The 27286-nt window shown below is 45.6% G+C and overlaps 1 protein-coding gene across 2 annotated transcripts in view; it reads right to left on the bottom strand.

Moving 5' to 3' along the window:
• The window catches only part of LOC119921217 (solute carrier organic anion transporter family member 1B3-like), a 101250-nt gene extending 75417 nt beyond the window's left edge, over positions 1-25833 (bottom strand). The window contains exon 1 of one of the 2 annotated variants that reach the window (XM_038741562.1): positions 25752-25833. The gene's annotated coding sequence lies outside the window, so the exon portion shown is untranslated. Of the gene's footprint in view, positions 1-10124; positions 10194-25751 lie in introns of those variants that run through there. The other variant, XM_038741559.1, reaches the window with a different exon arrangement.
• Positions 25834-27286: the final 1453 nt, after the last annotated feature.

Here is a 27286-nt window from a genome sequence, read left to right as displayed (position 1 = left end):
AGAGGATACAGGGTGATCAGGTTTGTCCCACGGGGGGCTTACAGTCTTCATCCCCATTTTACAGATGAGATCACTGAGGCACAGATCATAATAATAATGATAGGATTTGTTAAGCACTTACTATGTGCCACACACTGTTCTACGTGATGGGGGAGGATACAAGGTAATCAGGTTGTCCCACAGGGGGGCTCATAGTCTTCATCCCCATTTTACAGATGAGGTCACTGAGGCACAGATAATAATGATGGGATTTGTTGAGGCACAGATCATAATAATGATGATGACATTGCTAAGCGCTTACTATGTGCAAAGCACTCTTCTAAGTGCCGGGGGGGGGGGGGGGGGGATACAAGGTCATCAGTTTGTCCCACGGGGGGCTCACAATCTTCATCCCCATTTTACAGATGAGGTCATTCAGGCACAGATAATAATAATAATGATGATATTTGTTAAGTGCTTACTATGTGCCACACACTGTTCTAAGTGCTGGGGGAGGATACAAGGTGATCAGGTTGTCCCACAGGGGGGCTCATAGTCTTCATCCCCATTTTACAGATGAGGGAACTAAGGCTCAGGTAATAATAATAATAATTACAGCGCTTTGCACACAGTAAGCGCTCAATAAATACGATTGATGATGATTTGTTAAGCGTTTACTATGTGCAAAGCACTGTTCTAAGCACTGGGGGAGGATACAAGGTGATCAGGTTGTCCCATGGGGGGCTCACAGTCTTCATACAAGGTGTCTATGCTAGTGCTTAGATCACTGCTTGGCACAGAGTAAAGCACTTAACATTCATTCATTCCATCGTATTTATTGAGCACTTACTGTGTGCAGAGCACCGTACTAAGTGCTTCGGAAGTACAAGTTGGACAAATACAACAATTATTATTATTCCACTGGCTGTCTCCCTTTCCCTCCCTCTTTCTTTTCTTCTTTCTGAGAGCTCACCTCCTCCAGGAGGCCTTCCCAGACTGATCCCCCTCCTTCCTCTCCCTTTCGTCCCCCTCTCCCTCCCCCCGTCTTACCTCCTTCCCTTTCCCACAGCACCTGTATATATGTATATATGTTTGTACGTATTTATTACTCTATTTATTTTACTTGTACATATCTATTCTATTTATTTTATTTTGTTAATATGTTTGGTTTTGTTCTCTGTCTCCCCCTTCTAGACTGTGGGCCCACTGTTGGGTAGGGACTGTCTCTATATGTTGCCAACTTGTACTTCACAAGCGCTTAATACAGTGCTCTGCACACAGTAAGCACTCAATAAATATGATTGATAATCCTCATTTTATAGATGAGGCAACTGAGGCACAGAGAAGCAAAGTGGCTTGACAAAGGTCACACAGCTGACAAGTGGCAGAGCTGGGATTAGAACCCATGACCTCTGACTCCCAAACCCAAGTTCTTTCCATTAAGCCACGCTGCTTCTTGATGTCTAGATGTCCACGGGCAGTCATGCAGAATGCAGTGCCAATGTGAAGTCCATCTTGGTAGATGGTAGCTGTTAAGTGTTTATTCTGTGCCAGGCACTGTACCACACTCGGGGGTAGATAGAAACTAATTACTTTGGAAATGGTCCTTGCCTCATAAAGGGCTCTCAGTCTTAGTCCCTGTTTTTCAGATGAAGTAAATGAGACCCTGAGAGGTCAAGTGACTTGCCCAAGGTCACTTAGTAGACAAGTAGGGGATCTGGAATTAGAATTCAGGTGTTTCTGACTCCCAGGACTGTGCTCTATCCACCAGGCCATGCTGTTTCATTGTGGGCAGGGAACGTGTCATTTAACTCTGCTATATTGGATTCTCCCAAGTGCTTAGTACAGTGCTCTGCACAACGTAAGCAAGCCCTCAATAAATAAATAAATGAATAGGGAAGTAGCTTGGGTTAGTGGAAAGAGCACGGGCTTGGGAGCCAGGGGATGTGGGTTTTAATCCTGCCTCTGACACTTGTCTGCTGTGTGACTTTGGGCAACCCACTTAACTTCTCTGTGCCTCTGTTACCTCAGCTGTAAAATGGGGATTAAAACTGTATGCCCCACGTGGGACGAACTGATTACCTTGTATCTACCCAGTGCTTAGAACAGTGCTTGACACAAAGTAAGTGCTTAACAAATACTACAATAATAATAATAATAATAATAATAATAATAATAATAATAATAATAATAATAATAAATAGCATTGATTGATTGACTGGCGGTGTTTATGGTCAGTGGACCAAGAGGAGATGGAACCCGAGGGCAGCCTTTACTGGGTGGGGGCTCCCCAGCTGCAGCTCCAGGGGATCCCCATGGCTCCTGCCAGTGATTCCTCCCAGGGGGAGGTGGAGGGTGGCAGGAGAAAACACTGGGAATGACCAGGGTTTTGGTGAAGATCTCCTGAGTCAACTCTCAACTAGGTTCAGTTCCAATCAAACAATCACTCAACGCCATCTACCGAGAGCTGACTTCATTAATTAATTAATTCATTCATTTTTATTGAGCACTTACTGTGTGCAGAGCACTTTACTAAGCACTTGGAAAGTCCGATTCAGCAATATCGAAAGACAATCCTTGCCCACACAGGGCTTACAGTCTAGAAGGCGGGAGACGAACATCAAAACAAGTAAACTGGCATCAATATAAATAAATAGAATTATAGATATATATACACATCAAAACAAGTAAACAGGCATTAATATGAATAAATGGAATTATAGATATATAGGTTTATGTTACATATTATAAACTGTTAATTTGTATCAATGTCTGTCACCCCCTCTAGACTGCAAGCTTGTTGTAGGTAGGGAACGTGCCAACCAGTTCTGCGGTATTGTACTCTCCCAAGCGCTTAGTACAGTATTCTGCACACAGTAACCACTCAACCCTCCTTCCTCTCCCCCTCCTCCCCCTCCCCATCCTCTCCCCCTTATCTCCTTTCCCCCCCTACAGCACCTATATATATGTATAAATGTTTGTACATAGTTATTACTCTATTTTATTTGTACATATTTATTCTATTTATTTTATTTTGTTAATATGTTTTGTTTTGTTCTCTGTCTCCCCCTTCTAGACTGTGAGCCCACTGTTGGGTAGGGACCGTCTCTATATGTTGCCAGCTTGTACTTCCCAAGTGCTTAGTACAGTGCTCTGCACACAGTAAGCGCTCAATAAATACGATTGAATAAATGAATGAATGAATATACACAGGTGCTGTGGGGTTGGCAGGGAAGAGCAAAGGGAGAGAGTTGGGGTGATGCAGAGGGGAGGGGGAGCTGAGGAAAAGGGGAGGCTTAGTCTGGGAAGGCCTCTTGGAGGAGGTGAGTCTTCAGTAGGGCTTTGAAGGGGGGAAGTGTGATTGTTTGGAGGATTTGAGAAGGGAGGGCTTTCCAGGCCAGAGGTAGGACTTAGGCCAGGGGTGGGAGGCGGGACAGGCGAGAACGAAGGCCCGGTGAGGAGGTTAGCGGCAGCAATCAATCAATCAATCAATCATATTTATTGAACGCTTACTGTGTGCAGAGCACTGTACTAAGCACTTGGGAAGTACAAGTTGGCAACATATAGAGACAGTCCCTACCCAACAGCAGGCTCACCGTCTAGAAGGGGGAGACAAAGAACAAAGCCAAACATACTAGCAAAATAAAATAAATAGAATAGATATGTACAAGTAAAATAAATACAGTAATAAATCTGTACAAACATATATACATATATACAGGTGCTGTGGGGAAGGGAAGGAGGTAAGATGCGGGGGATGGAGAGGGGGACGAGGGGGAGAGGAAGAAAGGGGCTCAGTCTGGGAAGGCCTCCTGGAGGAGGTGAGCTCTCAGTAGGGTCTTGAAGGGAGGAAGAGAGCTAAGAGAGCTAAGTCAGCAGAGGAGTGGAGGGTGCCATCTGGTCTGCAGAAGGAGAGAAGGGAGGTGAGATAGTAGGGGGCAAGGATATGGACAGCTTTGAAGCCAATAGGGAGAAATTTTTGTTTGCTTACTGTGTGCAGAACAATGAAACCAATTAATCAACACTATCTACTGAGCCCTTACTGTGTGCAGAACAATGAAATCAATCAATCGTATTTACTGGGCATTTACCATGTGCACAGCATTCTATTAAGCACTTAGGAAAGTCCAATAGAACAGGGTTGTTAGATATGTTCCCTGCCCACAATGAGTTTAAAGTCTAGAGGAGGAGAGGAGCATTAATATATAAAAATAAATTACAAATATGGACATAAATGCTTTATTAAGCGCATGGGCGAGTACATTATAAGCCATTTGGTAGACATGATCCTTATCCTCAAGGAGCTTACAGTCTAGAGGGGGAGACAGGCATTAATATAAACAAACGACTGATATGGACATAAACGCTGTGCTAAGCTTTTGGGAGAGTTCAGTACAACACAGTTGGCAGACATGATCTCTACCCTCAAGGAATTTACATTCAGAAGTTTTGCCACCATGGGTAGGAGAAAGATTCATTAGAAAGACCCTGGTTCTAGCCCAGGACCTTTCATTGCCCTGCTGTGTGATCTTAGGCAAGATGATTGGCCTCTCTGTGCCTCCATTTTTTCACCAGTGAATAGGGAATCTGCTCTTCCTACCTCTTAGGCCATGAGCCCTGGTGGGGAAGGAACTGGGTCTGATTTGATCAGCTTTGTGTCTTCTCCAGGGACTGTGTCTACCAATTCCGATACACTGCACTCTCCCAAGTGCTTAGTACAGTGCTCTGAACACAGTAAACGTTCAATAAGTACTACTGATTGACAGATTGATTGACTGATTGATTAGCCCAACCCTTCGCCCTAGTGTCTGGCCCCTACTAACTGCCTTTATAGGGGAGCAGCATGGCCTTGGAGAAAGAGCACAGGCCTGAGAGTAAAAGGACCTGGGTTCTAAACCCAGATCCTCAACTTGTCTGCTGTGTAACCTTGGGCAAGTCACTTCCCTTCTCTGGGGTTCAGTTCCCTCATCTGCAAAACGGGGATTCAATGCCTGTTCTCCCTCCTACCTAGACTGTGAGCCCCATTTAGGACTTAATTAGTATCTATCCCATTGCTTAATAAATTCCATAGTTATTATTGTCATTACTGAGTGCTTGAATGAAGAGTGTCCTAAAGGCTCGGAGAATTTGCTAGAATCAGTAGACATGATGCAAGCTCTCAAGCAATTTACAAATTAAATGGAATAGAGGTTTGGTTAGGGAATCAACAAACCGTATTTACTGTGCTCTAGTTATGTGCACAGTCATCGTCATCTGCCTCGTTCTTGGCTGTCCCACCGTCGACCCCTAGCCCATGTCCTGCCTCTGGTCTGGAATGCCCTCCCTCTGCACATCTGCCAAACTAGCTCTCTTCTTCCCTTCAAAGCCCTTCTGAGAGCTCACCTCCTCCAGGAGGCCTTCCCAGACTGAGCCCCCCCTTATCCTCTGCTCCTCCTCCCCTCCCCATCACCCCCACTCCTTCCCTTTGTCCTACCCCCTTCCCCTCCCCACAGCACTTGTGTCTATTTGTACATATTTATTATTTATTTATTTATTAAATATTATATTTATATAAATCATATATAATATATATAATCTGAATATAAATTTAAATTTAATTATAAATTTAAATATATTAAATATATTTATTATATGAATATAGATATATTATATTTTTTGAATTACTCTATTTATTTTATTAATAATGTGTATATATCTATAATTCTATTTAAGTTGATGGTATTGACACCTGTCTACTTGTTTTGTTTTGCTGTTGGTCTCCCTCTTCTAGACTATGAGTCCGTTGTTGGGTAGGGACTGTCTCTATATGTTGCCAAATTGTACTTTCCAAGTGCTTAGCACAGTGCTCTGCCCACAGTAAGCGCTCAATAACTACGATTGAATGAATGAATGAATGAATGTGCAGAGCACTGTCCTTAGCACTTGGGAGAGTACAATATAACAGAGTTGATAGATACATTCCCTGCCCCATAAATTGACTGAGGTCTAGAGGGAGCTTATAGTCTAGAGGGAAGGTAAGGAATTTGATGTCCTGGAGGCAGGAAGAGATGGGAGATTTGCAGAGGAGAGAAGTCTGGCTGTGAGGTAGATTTGGGATTCACCTGTCAAGAGATGGCAGTTGAAACTGTGGAAGTGAATGAGCTCTCCAGGAGAATGGGGGTAGATGGAAAATAGGAGAGGATCTGGAAATGAGCCTTGGGGGACTCCCAAGGTTAGGGGTTTGGGAGGCAGGGTGGGAGGTGGAGGAGAAGCCAAAAAAGAGACTGAGTAGGAGGAGAACCAGGAGGGAGAGGGAGGATGGGGGGCGAGCAATGGGAGGGAGAGAGAAGCAGTGTAATCTAATGGATAGAGCATGGGCCTGGAACTCAGAAGGACCTGGCTTCCACTCCTGGCTCTGCCACTTGTCTGCTGTGTGACCTTGGGCAAAGCAGTTAACTTTTCTTTGCCTCAGTTACCTCATCTGTAAAATGGGTACTAAGATTGTGAGCCCCAAGTGGGCCTTGGACTGATTAGCTTGTATCTGTCCAAGCGCTTAGTAAAGTGCCTGATACTTGGTAAGTGTTTAACAAATACCATTGAATAAAGAAGTGGGGGGCAGTTAAAAAAGGAGAGAGTAGGTAGGAAGGGATAGGGAGAGAGGAAGGGAGAGAAGGGGAGAGAGGGAGAGAGGAAAGGAAGGAGAGAGGTGGTGTTTCCAGGAGAAGGGGTGAGGAGTTTCTGCCTGATGCGCAGATTGATTGGTAGCCATTGGAGGTTTTTGAGGAGGGGAGTAACATGCCCAGAGCGTTTCTGGACAAAGACAATTCTGGCAGCGGCATGAAGTATGGACTGAAGTGGGGAGAGACATGAGGATGGGAGATCAGAGAGAAGGCTGATGCAGTAGTCCAGACGGGATAGGATGAGAGCTTGAACGAGCAGGGTAGCGGTATGGATGGAGAGGAAAGGGCGGATCTTGGCAATGTAGAATAGTAAATATGTACAAGTAAAATAAATAGAGTAATAAATCTGTACAGATAGATACAAATGCTGTGGGGTGGGGAAGTAGGCAGGTTGGGGGGATGGGGAGGAGGAGAGGAAAAAGGGGGCTCAGTCTGAGAAGGCCTCCTGGAGGAGGTGAACAGTCAGAAGGGCTTTGAAGGGAGGAAGAGAGCTAGCTTGGCAGATGTGTGGCGGGAGGGCATTCCAGTCCAGGGGAAGGACATGGGCCAGAGGTCGATGATGGGACAGGCGAGAATGAGGCCCAGTGAGGAGGTTGGCAACAGAGGAGTGGAGGGTGCGGGCTGGGCTGTAGAAGGAAAGAAGGGAGGTGGGGTAGGAGGGGGCGAGGGGATGGAGAGCCTTGAAGCCAAGAGTGAGGAGTTTTTGCTTGATGCGTAGGTTGACAGGCAGCCACTGCAGATTTTTGAGGAGGGGAGTAACATGCCCACAGCGTTTCTGTACAAAGATAACCCGGGCAGCAGAGTGAAGTATAGCCTGAAGTGGGGAGAGACAGGAGGATGGGAGATCAGAGAGGAGGCTGATGCAGTAATCCAGTCGGGATAGGATGAGAGATTGAACCAGCAAGGTAGTGATTTGGATGGAGAGGAAAGGGTGGATCTTGGCGAGGTTGTGGAGGTGAGACAGGCAGGTTTTGGTGACGGATTGGATGTGTGGGGTGAACTAGAGAGCGGAGTCGAGGATGACACCAAGTTTGCGGGCTTGTGGGACAGGAAGGATGGTAGTGCTGTCCACAGTGATGGGAAAGTCAGGGAGAGGGGGGACTCCTCTGCCTCCTATCCCCTTACTGTGGGAGTCCCTCAAATGTTCAATTCTGGGTTCCCTTCTATTCTCCAACTCCTCCCACTCCCTTGGAGAACTCATTCTCTGCACAGTGCTCTGCGCACAGTAAGTGCTCAATAAATATGATTGAATGAATGAATGAATGAATTTGTCCCACGGCTTCTACTACCATCTCTAATGATAATAATAATAATAATAATAATGGCATTGATTAAGTGCTTACTATGTGCAAAGCACTGTTCTAAGTGCTGGGGAGGTTACAAGGTGATCAGGTTGTCCCACAGGGGGCTCACAGTCTTAATTCCCATTTTACAAATGAGGTAACTGAGGCACAGAGAAGTTATGTGACTTGCTCAAAGTCACACAGTTGACAAATGGCAGAGCCGGGATTTGAACCCATGACCTCTGACTCCACAGCCCGTGCTCTTTCCACTGAGCATCCTGCTTCTCTAAGGAGATGATTCCCAAATCTACATCTCCAGCCCTGATCTTTCTTCTCTGCAGTCTGGCACTTCCTCCTACCTTCAGGACAGCTCTACTTGGGTATCCCACTTATACCTCCAGCTTTACAGAACTAATATTCCAGACTAATTTTCTTTAGTCTTGCATTTCCTCATGCCTTCAGGAGCAACATCCCTACTTGGATGTTCTGCTGACACCTCAAACTTAACATGTCCAAAACAGAGCTCCTTACCTTCCCACCCAATTCCTGCCCTTTCCTTGAGTTTCCCAGCACTGTAGACAGTACCAGCAGCCTTCCAGTCTCACAAGCCTGTAACCTTCATATTATCATTGACTCAACTCTCTGATTCAATCCACACATTCAATCCATTACTAAATCCTGTTGGTTCGACCTCCACAACATCCTTTCTTCTCCATCCTAACTGCTACTCCATTAATCCAAGCATTTATCTTGTCCCACCTTAATTACTCCATCAACCTTTTTGCTGATTTCCCTGCCTCTTGCCTCTTCCCACTCCAATCCACACTTCACTCTGCTGCCTGGATCATTTTTCTTCAAAAACCGTTCAGTCTGTTTCCCCACTCCTCGAGAACCTCCAGTGGTTGCCCATCCACTTCCACTTCAAACAGAAACTCCTTACCATTGACTTTAAAGCAATCGCCTTGCCCCTCCTATCTTGCCTTGCTGCTTTCCCAGTACAACCAAGCCCACACACTTCCCTCTTCTAATGCCAGCCTCTTCTAATACTGTACCTCGATTTCATCTATCTCACTGCCAACCCCTTGCCCACATCCTGCCTCTAGCTTGGAATGCCCTCTCTCTTCATTTCCAGCAGACAGTCACTGTCCCCACCTTCAAAACCTTGTTGTGTGCAGGGAAAGTGTCTATTATACTGTTGTATTGTACTCTCCCAAGTGCTTAGTACAGTGCTGTACGTATTGTAAGTGCTCAATAAGTACAATTGATTGATGGATTAACTGAAGTGCAAAGACAACACAGAAAGGGAGAGGAAGTAGGGGAAATAACCGCTTAGTTGGGGATGCTCTCTTGGTGGAGATGGGCTTTTACAGAGGAGGAAACTGAGGCTCAGAGAAGTGAAGTGACTTTTCTGAGGTCACAAAAAAGGCAAGTGGTAGAGCCAGAATTAGAAGCCAGATTCTCTGACTCCCAGTTCTGTGCTCTTTCATTCAGTTGTATTTATTGAGCGCTTACTGTGTGCGGACCTCAAATCAAAGAGTAAAGTAGTCAAAAACTCAGCAGGAATCAGCACTTTCCAGGTTGAGCTGATTCCCCTAACCAAAATCCGCTATACGAAAGTGAGGTCTCCTTGCCACACTTTTCGAGTAAGTACAGCTGCAGCCTACTGCTATACTAAACTAGCAGGTTGCACACAGGAAATGTCAAAAAGCAAAAACAATTCAACCTGAAAGCAAAATTTATACCGGATATCTTCCTTTGCCAGTTTTAGGATTTAGACTGTTAATTACTTATTAAAGTCACAAGAAAGAGAGTTAGAAATACACTTGAAAATATCCATGCCCACCTCTCTCTAACTTTCCTTCCATCTCCCAAAAAATCCATAACGGCAGCCACAGGGAAGACCCTTCCAATAATGTTTGAGCTAGCCACCATGAAGACTGAGCAAGTCACTTCACTTTTCTGGACCTCAGTTACCTCATCTGTAAAATGGGAATTGAGACTGTGAGCCCCTTTGGGATAGGGACTGTGTTTAAGCCTATTTGCTTGTATCCACCCCAGTGCTTATTATAGTGCTTGACACATAGTAAGCACTTAACAAATTCCACAATTATTATTACTAGATAGGAGGGGCACAGAAAGTATCAGTTCTGAGCATTAGAAACAGGGAAAAATGCTATAACTTAAGAATCTCCCAAATTCTTACCTAGTTTGGGAATCCAACCCCAAGAGCCATCCATCAATCCATCAATTGAGTGTTTTGGGTTAACTATTTGGCCCTTAAATAGTTTGAGTTGTATCAGTCAAAGAATCATTACCTATCTAATTCTGGTATTGACCCTGGGTAAACAAAAGTCAGTTAACCCGCTCAGTTAATGAACAGTCCAGGAGAGGGGCCGCACCAACTCCAAAATGCTCTGTCTTCAGATTTTTTTTTCCATTTCCTCCGAACTGGAGGGGGTGTGGGGGGGTGTGGGGGGGATATCAGCAATAAATAATGATAACTACTGTATTTGTGAAGTGCTTATTAGGTGCCAAGCACCGGATAAAGTGCTCGGTAGATAAAAGATAATCCTGTCAGGTAAAGTCCCTGTCCCTTTTGGGATTGACAGTCTAAGGGGGAGGGAGAACAGGTAATGAACCCCTGTTTTACGGAAGAGGAAACTGAGGTAATGAGAGGTTAAGTGACTTGTCCAAAGTCCCATAGGAAGCAACTGGCAGAGCTGGCATTAGAACCCAATCAATCAATCAACTAATGGTATTTAATGAGCACTTACTCTGTGCAGAGCACTCTACTAAGTGCTTGGGAAAGTTTTATGAATATATATAATAAATATTATAGCATTTGAATAATTTAATCAATATAACAATGCCATTCAAAATATATGAATATATTTACATATTATATATGTATAATATTGTGGCATTTGTTATGCCTTTAGTATGTGCTAAGTTCAGGGATAGATAATAAATAATAACAATAATAATAATAATAGCATTTGTTAAGCACTTACTATGTGCAAAGCACTGTTCTAAGCACTGAGGTAGATACAAGGTACAAGATAATCAGGTCCCACCTGGGGCTCATAGTCCAAGAAGGAGAGAGAACAAGTATTAAATCCCCATTTTGCAGATGAGAGAACTGAGGCACAGAGAAGTTAAGTGATTTCCCAAGGTCACACAGCAGGTCAGTGGCAGAGCCAGGATTAAAACACAGGTCTTCTGACTCCTAGGCTAGTGTTCTTCCCACTTGCTAAACGAGGATTAGATTTTGGACTGTCTCGGTCTTGCAATGCTGGCCAAAAATGAACCTTGTACAATATCAGCATAATCTCAAGGAGAGGGTCAAAAACCTACAGATGAATGAGAACTCACTTCCTCCTCCCTCCCCGCATTCATTCATTCATTCACTTGTATTTATTGAGCGCTTACTGTGTGCAGAGCACCATACTAAGTGCTTGGGAAGTACAAGTTGGCAACATATAGAGATGGTCCCTACCCAACAACGGGCTCACAGTCTATAAGGGGGAGACAGACAACAAAACAAAACATGTGGACAGGTGTCATGTCATCAGAATAAAGTAAAGCTAGATACACATCATTAACAAAATGAGTAGAATAGTAAATATGTACAAGTAAAATAGAGTAATAAATCTGTACAAACATATATACAAGTGCTGTGGGGAGGGGTAGGAGGTAGGGTTGGGGGTGGGGAGGAGAAGAGGAAAAAGGGGGCTCAATCTGGGAAGGCCTCCTGGAGGAGGTGAGCTCTCAGTAGGGCTTTGAAGGGAGGAAGAGAGCTAGCTTGGTGGATGTGTGGAGGGAGGGCATTCCAGGCCAGGGGGAGGACCTGGGCCGGAGCATTCCTGTACGAGTTTCTCAAGTGCGTCATTTACAACAGCTTGCCACCATTTTCTCTCCACCTCCCTCAGTGATTCTCTTGCAATCTGGCTTCTGTCCCTCCCTCCCTGAAATTGCTTTCTCCAAGGTCACCGGTGATCTCCTCCTCCTCACCTAACCTAAGAGAGCAGCGTGGCTTAGTTGAGAGAACCCCGGACTGGGAGTCGGAAGGGCCCTGGGTTCTCATCCCAGCTCTGCCACATATCTGCTGCATGACCTCGACCAAGTCACTTCACTTCTCTGGGCCTTAGTTACCTCATCTGTAAAATGGGGTTTAAGACTGTGAGCACCACGTGGGACAGGGATTGTGTCCAAACTGAATGACTTGGACCTACAGCGTAGCTCAGTGGAAAGAGCCCAGGCTTTGGAGTCAGAGGTCATGGGTTCGAATGCTGACTCTGCCAATTGTCAGCTGTGGGACTTTGGGCAAGTCACTTAACTTCTCTGGGCCTCAGTTCCCTCATCTGTAAAATGGGGATTAAGACTGTGAGCCCCCGGTGGGACAACCTGATCACCTTGCAACCTCCCCAGTGCTTAGAACAGTGTTTTGCACATAGTAAGCACTTAATAAATGCTATTATTATTATTATTATTATTATTATTATTATTATTACCCAAGTGTTTGGCACATAGTAAGTGATTAACAAGTACCATACTTATTCATTATCATTATTCCTACCTGACCCTACTCAACCTCTCAGTGACATACACTCTGGGTACCCCCCCTTGCCCCCACCCCCTTTTCCTGGAAACACCTCCTCTCTCCCTCCTTTCCTCTCTCCCTCCTTTTCTCTCTCCCTCCTTTCCTCTCTCCCTCCTTTCCTCTCTCCCTCCCTCCCCCTTCTCTCCCTTTCCCTCTCCCTATCCCTTCCTACCTCCTGCCCTCTCTTTTTTTACCCACCCCCCCTTCTTTATTCAGTGGTATTTATTAAACGCTTACTAAGTGTTCGGCACTTTACTAAGCACTTGGATCGATACAAGCTAATCAGTTCAGGTCCCACTTGGGGCTTAAAGTCTTAATACCCATTTTACAGATGAGGTAACTGAGGCACAGAGAAGTTAGCTGTTTTGCCCAAGGTCACACAGCAGACAAGTGGCAGAGCCAGGAGTGGAAGCCAGGTCCTTCTGATTTCCAGGCCCATGATCTATCCACTAGACTACATTGCTTCTCTCTCCCTACCAATGCTCACTTCTCTGTGCCTCAGTTACCTCATCTGTAAAATGGGGATTAAGACTGTGAATCCCATGTGGGACATGGACTGTGTCCAGCCTGACTAACTGGTATCATCTACCTTAGCACTCAGTAGAGTGCCTGGCACATAGTAAGCATTTAACAAATTCCCCAATTATCATTATTAAACTTTCATTTTGTAAATAACTCGTGGGCTGGCTTACTCCCCTAGAGAATATCCCTGGCTGATTCTCTGCTCCACAAATCTGTCGAGCCAAAGTCCAAGTTATTTTTAAGCCGATAGAATGGAAATGAATTCAAGATAAAGAAGATAACAATGTCTAGATGCTTGTCCGAGTTACTTTAGCTCTCTGACAGTCAGATGAGCTGAAATGCATTCTGCATGTTCTGTCAGGCGGCCCGTCTCCCCTCCCGATGTGATGTCGATGAGTGGGTGGGTTGGGAGCCTCATGAGAGTAGGGGGCTGACAATGAAAGGGGACCGCGGGGGCGGGGGAGGGTCCTGTTTAAACCTAAGAAAATAACTTGCCAGGCTTCACATTTCCTGAAGTACACAGTCAACGTGGAAGAGTGATTCGTGAGGGATGAAGTTTCTGGATGTGCATTGAAAGTACCTGGTTTATCAGTGTCTGGTGGACAAGCAGCGTAGTCTATCAATCAATCAATCAATCGTATTTACTGAGCGCTTACCGTGTGCAGAGCACTGTACTAAGCTCTTGGGAAGTACAAGTTGGCAACATATAGAGACGGTCCCTACCCAACAGCGGGCTCACAGTCTAGAAGGGGGAGACAGAGAACAAAACCAAACATATTAACAAAATAAAATAAATAGAATAGATATGTACAAGTAAAATAAATAAGTAAATAGAGTAATAAATATGTACAAACATATATACATATATACAGGTGCTGTGGGGAAGGGAAGGAGGTAAGACGAGAGGATGGAGAGGGGGGTAAGGGGGAGAGGAAGGAGGGGGCTCAGTCTGGGAAGGCCTCCTGGAGGAGGTGAGCTCTCAGTAGGGCCTTGAAAGGAGGAAGAGAGGTAGCTTGGCGGATGTTGGGAGGGAGGGCATTCCAGGCCAGGGGGATGACGTGGGCCGGGGGTCTATGGCAGGACGGGCGTGAACAAGGCACAGTGAGGAGATTAGCAGCAGAGGAGCGGAGGGTGTGGGCTGGGCTGTAGAAGGAGAGAAGGGAGGTGAGGTAGGAGGGGGCGAGGTGATGGAGTGCCTTGAAGCCGAGGGTGAGGAGTTTCTGCCTGATGCGCAGATTGATTGGTAGCCACTGGAGATTTTTGAGGAGGGGAGTAACATGCCCAGAGCGTTTCTGGACAAAGACAATCCGGGCAGCAGCATGAAGTATGGATTGAAGTGGGGAGAGACATGAGGATGGGAGATCAGAGAGGAGGCTGATGCAGTAGTCCAGACGGGCTAGGATGAGAGCTTGAATGAGCAGGGTAGCGGTTTGGATGGAGAGGAAAGGGCGGATCTTAGCAATGTTGCAGAGCTGAGACCGGCAGGTTTTGGTGACGGCTTGGATGTGAGGGGTGAATGAGAGAGTGGACCCAAGGATGACACCAAGGTTGCGGGCTTGTGAGACAGGAAGGATGGTAGTGCCGTCAACAGTGATGGGAAAGTCAGGGAGAGGGCAGGATTTGGGGGGGAAGACAAGGAGTTCAGTCTTGGACATGCTGAGTTTTAGGTGGCGGGAGACATCCAGATGGAGATGTCCTGAAGGCAGGAGGAGATGTGAGCCTAGAGGGAGGGGGAGAGAGCAGGGGCAGAGATGTAGATTTGTGTAGGCTCCCAGGCCTGGGTCTCAGAGGAACTGGGTTCTAGTCCCGGCTCTGCCAATTATTTGCTGTGAGACTTTGGGGAAGTCATTTCACTTCTGTGTGCCTCACTTTCCTCAAGTATAAAATGGGGTTTCAATACACATGTACTCCCTTCTACTTAAACTGTGAGCCCCATGTGGAACAGGGACCGTGTCTGCCTTGATAACTTGCATCTATCCCAGGTTTAGAACAGTCCTTGACATACAGTATGTGCTAAATTAGTACCATGGTAATACTAATGATGATTATAATGATAAATGGTCAATCTTCACCCTCAATGTAGGCAACACCGAACCCTTCATTTTCCCTCTTTCTCCTCCTGATTTATTTTAATAATAACAACAATAATTGTGTTTTTTTTAAAAATAGTGGCTACAAGCAAATCAGATTAGACAGAGTTCCTGTCCCACATGGGGCTACCAATCTTAATCCCCATTTTACAGATGAGGTAACTGAGGCATAGAGAAGTGAAGTGACTTGCTCAAGGTCACATGGCAAATAAGTAGTGGAGCCGGGATTAGAACCCAAGTCCTTCTGATTTCCAGGCCCGGGCTCTATCCTTCAGTCCATGTTGCTTCTCTGCTTATCACAGCCACCACCGCCCACTTTGCCATCCCAGAAGCTTACAGTCTCAATGTTGTCGTCGACTCCTGGTTCATCATCATCATCATCATCAACAATCGTATTTATTGAGGGCTTACTGTGTGCAGAGCACTGTACTAAGCGCTTGGGAAGTACAAGTTGGCAACATATAGAGATAGTCCCTACCCAACAGTGGGCTCACAGTCTAAAAGGGGGAGACAGAGAACAAAACCAAACATACTAACAAAATAAAATAAATAGAATAGATATGTACAAGTAAAATAAATAAATAAATAGAGTAACAAATATGTACAAACAAAAATACATATATACAGAGTTGTCTTTCAACTGTCATATCTGGCCTCCTGCCAAATCCTGCCGGTTCTTCCTGCCCAATATTTTCCCAGATCTGTACCTTCTTCTCCACAGTAACAGCAGACCACCTTGATGCAAATTTCATGAATATCACTGCTACTCCATTGAAACAACCTGCCTCCAGCCTCTCCATGCTGCAATCTGTCGTTTGGCCCACATCTGTCTCCCCCTCAAAACCTTCCCCTGGCTTCCTTTCTCCCTCCTCATCAACAAAAACCCTTTGAATGTGGCTTCAAGGTTTTCAAATAAACTGGCTCCATCTTACACATCTGCTCCTTTCACCCACTGCTTACCAGCTCACTCTCTTCACTTCTCTCAAACCAACCTTCTAACTGAGCCTTTAATGATAATAACAATTGTGGTATTTGTTAAGCGCTTACTTTGTGCAAAATACTGTGCCAAGTGTAATAATAATAATAGTGGTATTTGTTAAGCACTTACTATGTGCCAGGCACTATTCCAAGCTCTAGGGTAGATACAAGTTAATCAAGTTGGACACAGTCCCTGTCCCACATGGGGCTCACATTCATAATCCCCGTTTTACAGATGAGGTAACTGAGGCCCAGAGAAGTGAAGTGACTTGCCCAAGGTCACACAGAAAACATGTGGTAGAGCAGGGATTAGAACTCAGATCCTTCTGACTCCCAGGCCTGTACTCTATCCATTAAGCCAATTTCTGTTCCACTTAGTCTTCACTAAGCAGGATGAGTGGGGAACAAATATTTAATCCCCATTTATACTTGAAGAAACCAAGGCAATGAGAAGTAAAGTGACTTGCCCAAGGTAATACAGCAGATAAGTGGAAGAGTAGGGATTAGAACCCAGGTCTCCTGGTTCCCAGACCTGAGCTTTTTCCCCTAGGCCACTTTGCTTTTCCATCTCCCCTCTCCTGCCTTCTTTCCCTTAGTGATACTACTCTCTCATCCTGTAATTCCCTCCCTGTAGGGGGTAGATAACATTGCTCTCCAAATTCAATATCCTCATAAAATCAATGGTATTTATTAAGTGTATAATAGTAATAATAATAATGGTAATAATAACATTCATTCATTCATTCAATCATATTTATCGAGCACTTACTGTGTGCAGAGCACTGTACTAAGAGCTTGGGAAGTCCAAGTTGGCAACATATAGAGACGGTCCCTACCCAACAGCGGGCTCACAGTCGAGAAGGAGGAGACAGATGATAAAACAAAACATATCAACAAAATAAAATAAATAGAATAGATATGTACAAGTAAAATAAATAAGAGTAATAAATCTGTACAAACATATATACAGGGGCTGTGGGAAGGGGAAGGAGGTAAGGCAGGAGGGATTCATTCATTCAATCATATTTATTGAGTGCTTACTGTGTGCAGAGCCCTATACCAAGCGCTTGGGAAGAACTGTGCTAAGCACATAGTAACAAATGCCATTATTATTATAATTATTATTATTGTTATTGTTAAGCACTTACTATGTGCAAAGCAGTGTTCTAAGTGCTGGGGGAGATGCAAGGTGATCAGGTTGTCCCACGTGGGGCTCACAGTCTTCATCCCCATTTTACAGATGAGGGAACTGTATTAGTTAAAAACTTACAATGTGCCAAGCACTGTGGTAAGCACTGGGGTAGATACAAGGATAATCAGGACCCACATGGGGTTCACAGTCTAAGTAGGAAGGAAAACAGGTACTGGATCCCCAATTTTCAAATAAGGAACTGAGGTATAGAGAAGTGAAGTGACTTGCCCACTCTGTGGAATGAAGTGGGCAGAAGCCAGACTGGAGGGAGTCCAGGGGAGAATTGGAGGAGAGGAATTTGAGACCACGGGTACAGACAACTCACTCAAGGAGTTTGGAGAGGAAAGGGAGGAGGGAGATGGGGCAATAACTGGAGGGAGTCGTGGGGTCATGGGAGGTTTTATTTAGGATGGGGCATGTATCAGCATGTTTGAAAGCAGTGGGGAAGAAGCCATTGGAGAGGGAATAGTTGAAGATGGCAGCCAAGGAGGGAAGAAGGGGAAGGAAGGAGGGAAAAAGGGAGAAAGGGCAGAATGTTTTGATAAAATACTAGGCACTGGAGTAGATACCAGGATAATCAGGTCTCACATGAGGCTTTCAGGCAATAAGGTGAAAAGTCTCCTCCTTTCTGCCTACCCTGCTTCCTCCCACAGTCCATAGCCCACCTGGGGCTCACAGTCTCAATTCCCATTTTACAGATGAGGTAACTGAGGCACAGAAAAGGTAAGTGATTTGCCCAAGTTCACACAGCAGATAAGTGGCAGAGCTGGGATTAGAACCCAGGTCAGTCAGTCAATCGTATTTATTGAGCGCTTACTGTGTGCAGAGCACTGTACTAAGCACTTGGGAAGTACAAGTTGACAACATATAGAGATGGTCCCTACCAACAGCAGGCTCACAGTCCAGAAGGGGGAGACAGACAACAAAACAAAACATATTAACAAAATAAAATAAATAGAATAAATATGGGCAAGTAAAATAAATAAATAAAAATAATAAATAATAAATAGAGTAATAAATATGTACAAACATATATACATAATAATGATGGCATTTATTAAGCACTTATTAAGTGCAAAGCACTGTTCTGAACACTGGGGAGGTTTCAAGGTGATCAGGTTGTCCCACGGGAGGCTCACAGTCTTAATCCCCATTTTACAGATGAGGTCACTGAGGCCCAGAGAAGTTAAGTGACTTGCCCAAAGTCACACAGCTGACAAGTGGCGGAGCTGGGATTTGAACCCATGACCTCTGACTCCAAAGCCTGGGCTCTTTTACATTGAGCCACGCTGTTTCTATATATATATGTTTCTATATATACAGGTGCTGTGGGGAGGGGAAGGAGGTAAGGCGGGGAGGATGGGGAGGGGGAGGAGGGTCTTTCTGAGTCCCAGGCTCTTCCTCTATCCACTAGGCCACTAAGCTACACTGGTTATCTACTCAGTGGTATTTGTTGACTGCTTACTATGTGCAGAGAAGTAAAGCTAGAAAGGAAAACAGGTACAGTATTGGACTCTCCCAAGCATTTAGTCCCGTGCTCCGCACACTGTAAGTGCTCATTAAATACCAATTAATTGAGTAAATAGACTGAGACATTGCTTCCCATCTAATACAGAAGCAGCATGGCTCAGTGGAAGGAGCATGGGTTTGGGAGTCAGAAGTCGTGTGTTCTAATCCCGACTCCGCCACTTGTCAGCTGTGTGACTTTGGATAAGTCACTTAACTTCTCTATGCCTCAGTTACCCCATCTGTAAAATGGGGATTAAGACTGTGAGCCCCATGTGGGACAACCTGATTACCTTGTGTCTGTCTACCACAGGTGCTTAGAACAGTGCCTGGCACATAGTAAGCACTTAACAAATACCATCATTATTATTATTATTATTAATATCACCCTCTCTCAATTTTTCAGGTTCTCTATCAAAGACAGCTTCATCACTACCCTGATAACAGAGGAAATCCACACTTTTGGCTTGAATTACCTAAGGAGTCTCACTGATAATAATAATAATAATAATAATAATAATAATAATAATAATAAAATCATGCTCAAGGAAGCCTGCCACGGGTATATTTTTACATTCAGTGAGATGGCATTTGGGGTTGGAGGTGCAGGTAGAGGGCTTAGATTTTGAGAAGATGGGAGAGATCTCTTCTTGAGATGCTGCTAGGAAAGATGGGGAAATTGTAGGATCAAGAGCCAAATATGCCTTCGCTATTCATGTCATTCGAGCATATTTATTGAGTGCTTACTGTGTGAGGAGCACTGTACTAAGCGCTTCATGTCGTGTCATGGTTAGCTCAGCCACGAGTTACTTCTGTCTGGACCTTCCCACTTCTCCGAGGTCATTTGGAGAAGCAGTGTGGAAAGCAGTGTGGAAAGCTTGGGAGTCAGAGGTCATGGGTTCAAATCCCAGCTCTGCCACTTGTCAGCTGTGTGAACTCCTTCTCCCTCCTCTCAAGTGCTACTCTGGCCACCTGTGCTTCTGACCCCATTCCCTCTCATTTTATGAAATCTCTCACTCCGTCCCTCCTCCCCTCCTTAACTTCCATCTTCAACTGCTCACTCTCCACTGGTTCCTTCCCCTCTGCCTTCAAACATGCTCACGTCTCTCCCATCCCCAAAAAACCCCTCTTGACCCCACCTCACCTTCTAGTTATCGCCCCATCTCCCTCCTACCATTCATTTCCAAACTCCTTGAACGAGTCATCTACAAGCACTACCTCGAATTCCTCAATGCCAACTCTCTCCACGACCCCCTTCAATCTGGCTCCCATCCCCCCTATATTCCATGGAAACTGCCCTCTCAAAGGTAACCAGTGAGCTTCTGCTTGCCAAATCCAACGGCTCCTACTCTATCCTAATCCTCCTCGACTTCTCAGCTGCCTTCAACACTGTGGACCACCCCCTTCTCCTCAACACGCTATTCTCCAACCTTGGCTTCACAGACTCTGTCCTCTCCTGGTTCTCCTCATCTCTCCGGCCATTCATTCTCAGTCTCTTTTGCGGTCTCCTCCTCCCCCTCCCATCCCCTTACTGTAGGGGTTCCTCAAGGGTCAGTTCTTTGTTCCCTTCTGTTGTCTATCTACACTCACTCCCTTGGTGAACTCATTTGCTCCCACGGCTTCAACTATCATCTCTACACTGATGACACCCAAATCTACATCTCTGCCCCTGCTCTCTCTCCTTCCCTTCAGGCTCGTGTCTCCTCCTGCCTTCAAGACATCTCCATCTGGATGTCTGCCCACCTATATATATGTATATATGTTTGTACGTATTTATTACTCTATTTATTTATTTATTTATTTATTTTACTTGTACATATCTATTCTATTTATTTTATTTTGTTAATATGTTTGGCTTTGTTCTCTGTCTCCCCCTTCTAGACTGTGAGCCCACTGTTGGGTAGGGACTGTCTCTATATGTTGCCAACTTGTACTTCCCAAACGCTTAGTACAGTGCTCTGCACACAGTAAGCACTCAATAAATATGATTGATTGATTGATTGACCTAAAACTCAGCATGTCCTAGACTGAACTCCTTATCTTCCCACCCAAACGCCGCCCTCTCCCTGACTTTCCCATCACTGTTGACAGCACTATCATCTTTCTGGTCTCACAAGCCCGCAACCTTGGTGTCATCCTCAACTCTGCTCTCTTGTTCACCCCTCTCATCCAATCCATCACCAAAACCTGCCGGTCTCACCTCTGCAACATCGCCAAGATCCGCCCTTTCCTCTCCATCTAAATTGCTACCCTGCTGGTTTAATCTCTCATCCTATCCTGACTGGATTACTGCATCAGCCTCCTCTCTGATCTCCCATCCTCTTGTCTCTCCCCACTTCAATCTATATTTCATGCTGCTGCCTGGATCATCTTTGTGCAGAAACACTCTGGGCATGTTACTCACCTCCTCAAAAATCTCCAGTGGCTACCAATCAACCTATGCATCAGGCAAAAACTCCTCACTCTCGGCTTCAAGGCTGTCCATCCCCTCGCCCCCTCCTACCTCACCTCCCTTCTCTCCTGATCCAGCCCAGCCCACACCCTCCGCTCCTCTGCCACTAACCTCCTCACTGTTCCTCGTTCTCACCTGTCAGTCAGTCAGTCAGTCAATCGTATTTATTGAGTGCTTACTGTGTGCAGAGCATTGTACTAATCACTTGGGAAGTACAAGTTGGCAACATATAGAGACAGTCCCTACCCAACAGTGGGCTCACAGTCTAGAAGGGGGAGACAGAACAAAACCAAACATATTAACAAAATAAAATAAATAGAATAGATATGTACAAGTAAAATAAATAGAGTAATAAATACGGACAAACATATATACATATATACAGGTGCTGTGGGGAAGGGAAGGAGGTAAGACGGGGGGATGGAGAGGGGGACGAAGGGGAGAGGAAGGAGGGGGCTCAGTCTGGGAAGGCCTCCTGGAGGAGGTGAGCTCTGAGTAGGGCCTTGAAGGGAAGAAGAGAGCTAGCTTGGTGGATGTGCGGAGGGAGGGCATTCCAGGCCAGGGGTATGCTGTGGGCCGGGGGTCGACGGCGGGACAGGTGAGAACGAGGCCTAACGGTGAGGAGATTAGCGGCAGAAGAGCGGAGGGTGCAGGCTGGGCTGGAGCAGGAGAGAAGAGAGGTGAGGTAGGAGGGGGCGAGGTGATGGATGGACAGCCTTGAAGCCGAGGGTGAGGAATTTCTGCCTGATGCGTAGGTTGACTGGTAGCCACTGGAGATTTTTGAGGAGGGGAGTAACATTTCCAGAGAGTTTCTGGACAAAGACAATCCAGCCAGCGGTGTGAAGTATGGATTGAAGTGGGGAGAAACAAGAGGATGGGAGATCAGAGAGGAGGCTGATACAGTAGTCCAGACGGGATAGGATGAGAGCTTGAATGAGCAGGGTAGCGGTTTGGATGGAGAGGAAAGGGCAGATCTTGGCAATGTTGCGGAGCTGAGACCGGCAGGATTTGGTGACGGCTTGGATGTGAGGGGTGAACGCGAGAACGGAGTCGAGGATGACACCAAGTTTGCGGGCCTGTGAGACGGGAAGGATGGTAGTGCCGTCAACGGTGATGGGAACGTCAGTGAGTGGGCAGGGTTTGGGAGGGAAGACAAGGAGTCCTGCCATCGACCCCCAGCCCACGTCCTCCCCCTGGCCTGGAATGCCCTCCCTCTGCACATCCACCAAGCTAGCTCTCTTCCTCCCTTCAAAGCCCTACTGAGAGCTCATCTCCTCCAGGAGGCCTTCCCAGACTGAGCCCCCTCCTTCCTCTCCCCCTCCTCCCCGCTAACCCCCGCCTTACCTCCTTCCCATCACCACAGTACCTGTATATATGTTTGTACATATTTATTACTCTTTTTATTTTACTTGTACGTATTTACTATTCTATTTATGTTATTTTGTTAATATGTTTTGTTTTGTTGCCTGTCTTCCCCTTCTAGACTGTGAGCCCACTGTTGGGTAGGGACCGTCTCTATATTCATTCAATCATATTTATTGAGCGCTTACTGTGTGCAGAGCACTGTACTAAGCACTTGGGAAGTACAAGTTGGCAACATATAGAGACGGTCCCCTTCTAGACTGTGAGCCAGCTGTTGGATAGGGACCGTCTCTATATGTTGTCAACTTGTACTTCCCAAGCACTTAGTACAGTGCTCTGCACACAGTAAGTGCTCAATAAATACAATTGAATTAATGAATGAATGACCTTGGCAAGCCACTTAACTTCTCTGGGCCTCAGTTCCCTCATCTGTAAAATGGGGATTAAGACTGTGAGCCCCACGTGGGACAACCTGATTACTTTGTATCCCCCAAGCACTTAGAACAGTGCTTTGCACATAGTAAGTGCTTAACAAATACCATTATTATTAATCAATCAATCAATCAATTGTATTTATTGAGCGCTTACTGTGTACAGAGCACTGTACTAAGCGCTTGGGAAGTACAAGTTGGCAACATATAGAAACATTCCCTACCCAACAGTGGGCTCACAGTCTAGAAGGGGGAGACAGAGAACAAAACCAAACATATTAACAAAATAAAATAAATAGAATAGATATGTACAAGTAAAATGAACACAGTAATAAATACGTACAAACATATATACATATATACAGGTGCTGTGGGGAAGGGAAGGAGGTAAGGCGGTGGGGATGGAGAGGGGGAGGAGGGGGGAGAGGAAGGAGGGGGCTCAGTCTGGGAAGGCCTCCTGGAGGAGGTGAGCTCTCAGTAGGGCCTTGAAGGGAGGAAGAGAGCTAGCTTGGCAGATGGGCAGAGGGAGGGCATTCCAGGCCCGGGGGATGACTTGGGCCGGGGGTCGATGGCGGGACAGGCGAAAACGAGGTACGGTGAGGAGATTAGCGGCAGAGGAGCGGAGGGTGCGTGCTGGGCTGGAGAAGGACAGAAGGGAGGTGAGGTAGGAGGGGGTGAGGTGAAGGACAGCCTTGAAGCCGAGGGTGAGGAATTTGGAACAATCTGGGAGGGGACTGGCTTTCAGGAAATAAGGTGAAAAGCCCCCTCCTCTCCCCTGCCCCCTCCCTCCCTTGATAACTGTGGTATCTGTTAAGTGCTTAGTATGTGCCAGGCACTGTACTAAGTGCCAGGGTAGATACAAGCAAATCTAGTTAGACACAGTCCCTGTCCCACAGGGGGCTCACAGTCTCAATGGCCGTTTTACAGATAGGGACCTGAGGCCTAGAGAAGTGAAGTGACTTGCCCAAGGTCACACAGCAGACATGTGGTGGAGTCTGGATTAGAACCCATGACATTCTGACTCCCAGGCCTGTGCTCTATCCTCTAAGCCATGCTGCTTCATCACCTTGGATTAATTGATAGTAATGGCAGTAGTATACAGGAAGTGCTTAGCACAGTGCTCTGCAAAGAGTAAGCGGTCAACAAATACCATTGAGTAGAGAAGCAGTGTAGCCTGGTGGTCTAGTGGATAGAGCGAGGGCCTGGGATTCAGAAGGACCTGGGTCCTAATCCCAGCTCTGCTGCTTGTCTGCTGTGTGAACTTCTGTGACTCAGTTACCTCATCTGTAAAATGGGAATTAAGACTGTGAGCCCCATGTGGGATATGGACTGTGGGCAACCTGATTAGGTTGTATATACCCCAAAGGTTAGTACACAATGCTTGGAACACATCTTGTGCTTAACAACTATCATCAAATAAAAGATTGACAGTACTAATCTCTGGAGATTTATTATGATTTGGGTCTAAACCCGATTTCTGAGAGTTCCCCAAGTATCCCCCTGGCCCAGGTTGCTTGCTCAAGTTCACACAGTAGACAAGTGATGAGAAGCAATGTGGCCTAGGGGATAGAACCCTTGCCTGGGCGTCAGTGGAACCTGGGTTCTTAATCCGGCTCTGCCAGTTGTCTACAATGTGACCTTGGGCAAGTGCTTGGCACATAGTAAGCGCTTAACAAATGCCATCATCATCATTTCACTGTACCTCACTTACCTCACCTGAAAAATGGGGATTAAGATCACGAGCCCCATGCGGGACAGGGACCGTGTCCAACCCAATTTGCTTGTATTCTCCCTGCATTTTGTATAGTGCTTGGCACAAAGTAAGCAATTAACGAATACCACAGTTACTTTTATAATTATTAAATACCATTAAAAAAACCCAAACAAAAACTTTACTCTTCCTTCAGCCACCGACTCTCCTGTCCCTCGATATCCCTCTCTTTCTACTTCCAGCCCTTTCCTTGAGAGCCTTGCCTTGGACAATCTAGGCCAAGTTTTTCCTCACAAACCCCCCCCCCCCCCAAAAAACCCTGAAGGCTTCAGGCCCACCAGCCAACAAAAAGAATGATAATTAGGTCCAGTACATGAAAGAACTGAATTAAATCTCAACCATCAATGCTAATTGCCAGAATGGAAGGTTACATCTAGAGAGCTGAGTAAAATGTAAAAAGGAAACCTTTCATCAGTTTATCAATCAATCACATTTATTGAGCGCTTGAGATGTGCACAGCACTGTACTAAGTACTTGGGAGAGGTCAACACAACAAAATTAGTAATCACATTTCTCACCCGTAACAAGCTTGCCGTATAAACTGCAATTTCTGTATGTAGAAATTCCTCCCTCATACTTAGGCTGAGAGCCCCATGTGGGTCCTGATTATCTTTTATCTACTCCAACGTGGCCCAGTGGACAGAGCTTGGGACTGGGAGTCAGAAAGACGTGGGTCCTAATCCCAGCTCTGCCACTTGTCTGCTGTGTGACCTTGGGCAAGTCACTTCATATCTCCTGGACTCATCTGTAAAATGAGGATTAAGACAGAGAGCCCCATGTAGGACAGGGACCATGTCCATCCTGATTAACTTGTTTCTACCCCAGAGCTTAGAGCAGTGCCTGGCACATAGCAAGTGCTTAAAAAATACCCCCGCCCCCCACAAAAAAAAAAAAACCAAATACCAAAATGATTATTAGTCAATCACCTGTAGATAAGGCTTGGATGAATTCTCCAAACAGCAGGGGGCAGAAAACTCTAGCAGGAAGAGCAGATTTCACCACCGTCGGTACCGAGTTCTAGCCACATGGCATTCCCAGGCCCAACTTCAGTCACCAGCCTTTTTGTAGCAATATTTATCCTCCAGTCTCTAATCCCCTAACAAAGAAGGTCAGGTGGATTCTACAATGTAACCCAGGCCCGGACATTCCATTCTTTTCCGGATGTTTTCATTGGTTGCCACCTTTCCTGTCAAATGTGTTATCAGACGGACTGAGAACTCAGAAGAGTGCTGAAGGAGCACCCCAGATATTTTGAGGGTAGTTTATGAAACTATACTTTCTATCATTTTAGGAAATGACGCCTCGTTTCTCCGCACACTTGCAAAGCCCATTCACTTTACCAGTTCTCTGCTTGTTATTTATTTTCCCTCTTCACTGGCTGTTCCCTAGCCTGATTCCCATACTCCCCCCCAGCACACACAAACCTTCCTACTGTGACACATTCTGGAACTCTCTGGCCTCCATCCCCTCATTCATGCCTTTCCCTCTGCCTGGCATCCCCTACAAATTGGCCAGAACACAACTCTCCCAATCTTCAAAGCCCTCCCCAATTCCCACAGGCTTCCGGAGGCATGATTTTGTTTGCTAGATTACGGGATCTTTGAAAATCCCTGCTAGATTACGGGATCTTTGAAAATAGGCTAGTGTCTTTTACTGCTTTTGTACTCTCCCAAGCCCTTAGTTTGGTGCTCAATCAATCAACTGTACTTATTAAACACTTACTGTGGGCAGAGCACTGTACTAAGCACTTGGAAGAGTGCTATATAACAGTTGATAGGCGCGATCCCTGCCCGCAATGAGCTTTCAGCCCAGAGGGGAAGACAGACATTTAATATCAATCAATAAATTACAGATTTTTACATGAATGCTAATGGTCTGAGGGAGCGTGGCGTAGTGGATAGGCCCATGTCTGGGAGTCAGAAGAACCTGGGTTCTAGCTCTGATCCCCCACATTCATTCATTCATTCATTCATTCATTCATTCATTCTAGACTGTGAGCCCTTTGTTGGGTAGGGACCATCTCTATATGTTGCTGACTTGTACTTTCCAAGCACTTAGTACAGTGCTCTGCACACAATAAGCACTCAATCAATACGATTGAATGAATGAATATTTAGTGAGTGCTTAATGTGTGCAGAATACTGTATTAAGCGTTTGGGAGAGTACAATACAGCCCTGCCCACAAAGGCCTTAATCAATCAATCAATCATATTTATTGAGCACTTACTGTGTGCAGAGCACTGTACTAAGTGCTTGGGAAGTACAAGTTGGCAACATATAGAGACGGTCCCTACCCATCAGCCTTCTTGCTGACCTCCCCAGCCTCCTGTCTCTCCCACTCCAGTCCATATTTCACTCTGCTGCCCTGATCATTTTTCTACAAAAACATTCAGGACATGTCACCCAGCTCCTCAAAAAACTCCAGTGGTTGCCCATCCATCTCCACATTAAACTAAAACTC

This window comes from Tachyglossus aculeatus, chromosome 2 (assembly GCF_015852505.1).
Source record: "Tachyglossus aculeatus isolate mTacAcu1 chromosome 2, mTacAcu1.pri, whole genome shotgun sequence".
NCBI classification, from domain to species: Eukaryota; Metazoa; Chordata; class Mammalia; order Monotremata; family Tachyglossidae; genus Tachyglossus; species Tachyglossus aculeatus.
The sequence above is the reverse complement of the archived record's forward strand: the minus strand, read 5'-3'. Positions and strand labels throughout refer to the sequence as shown.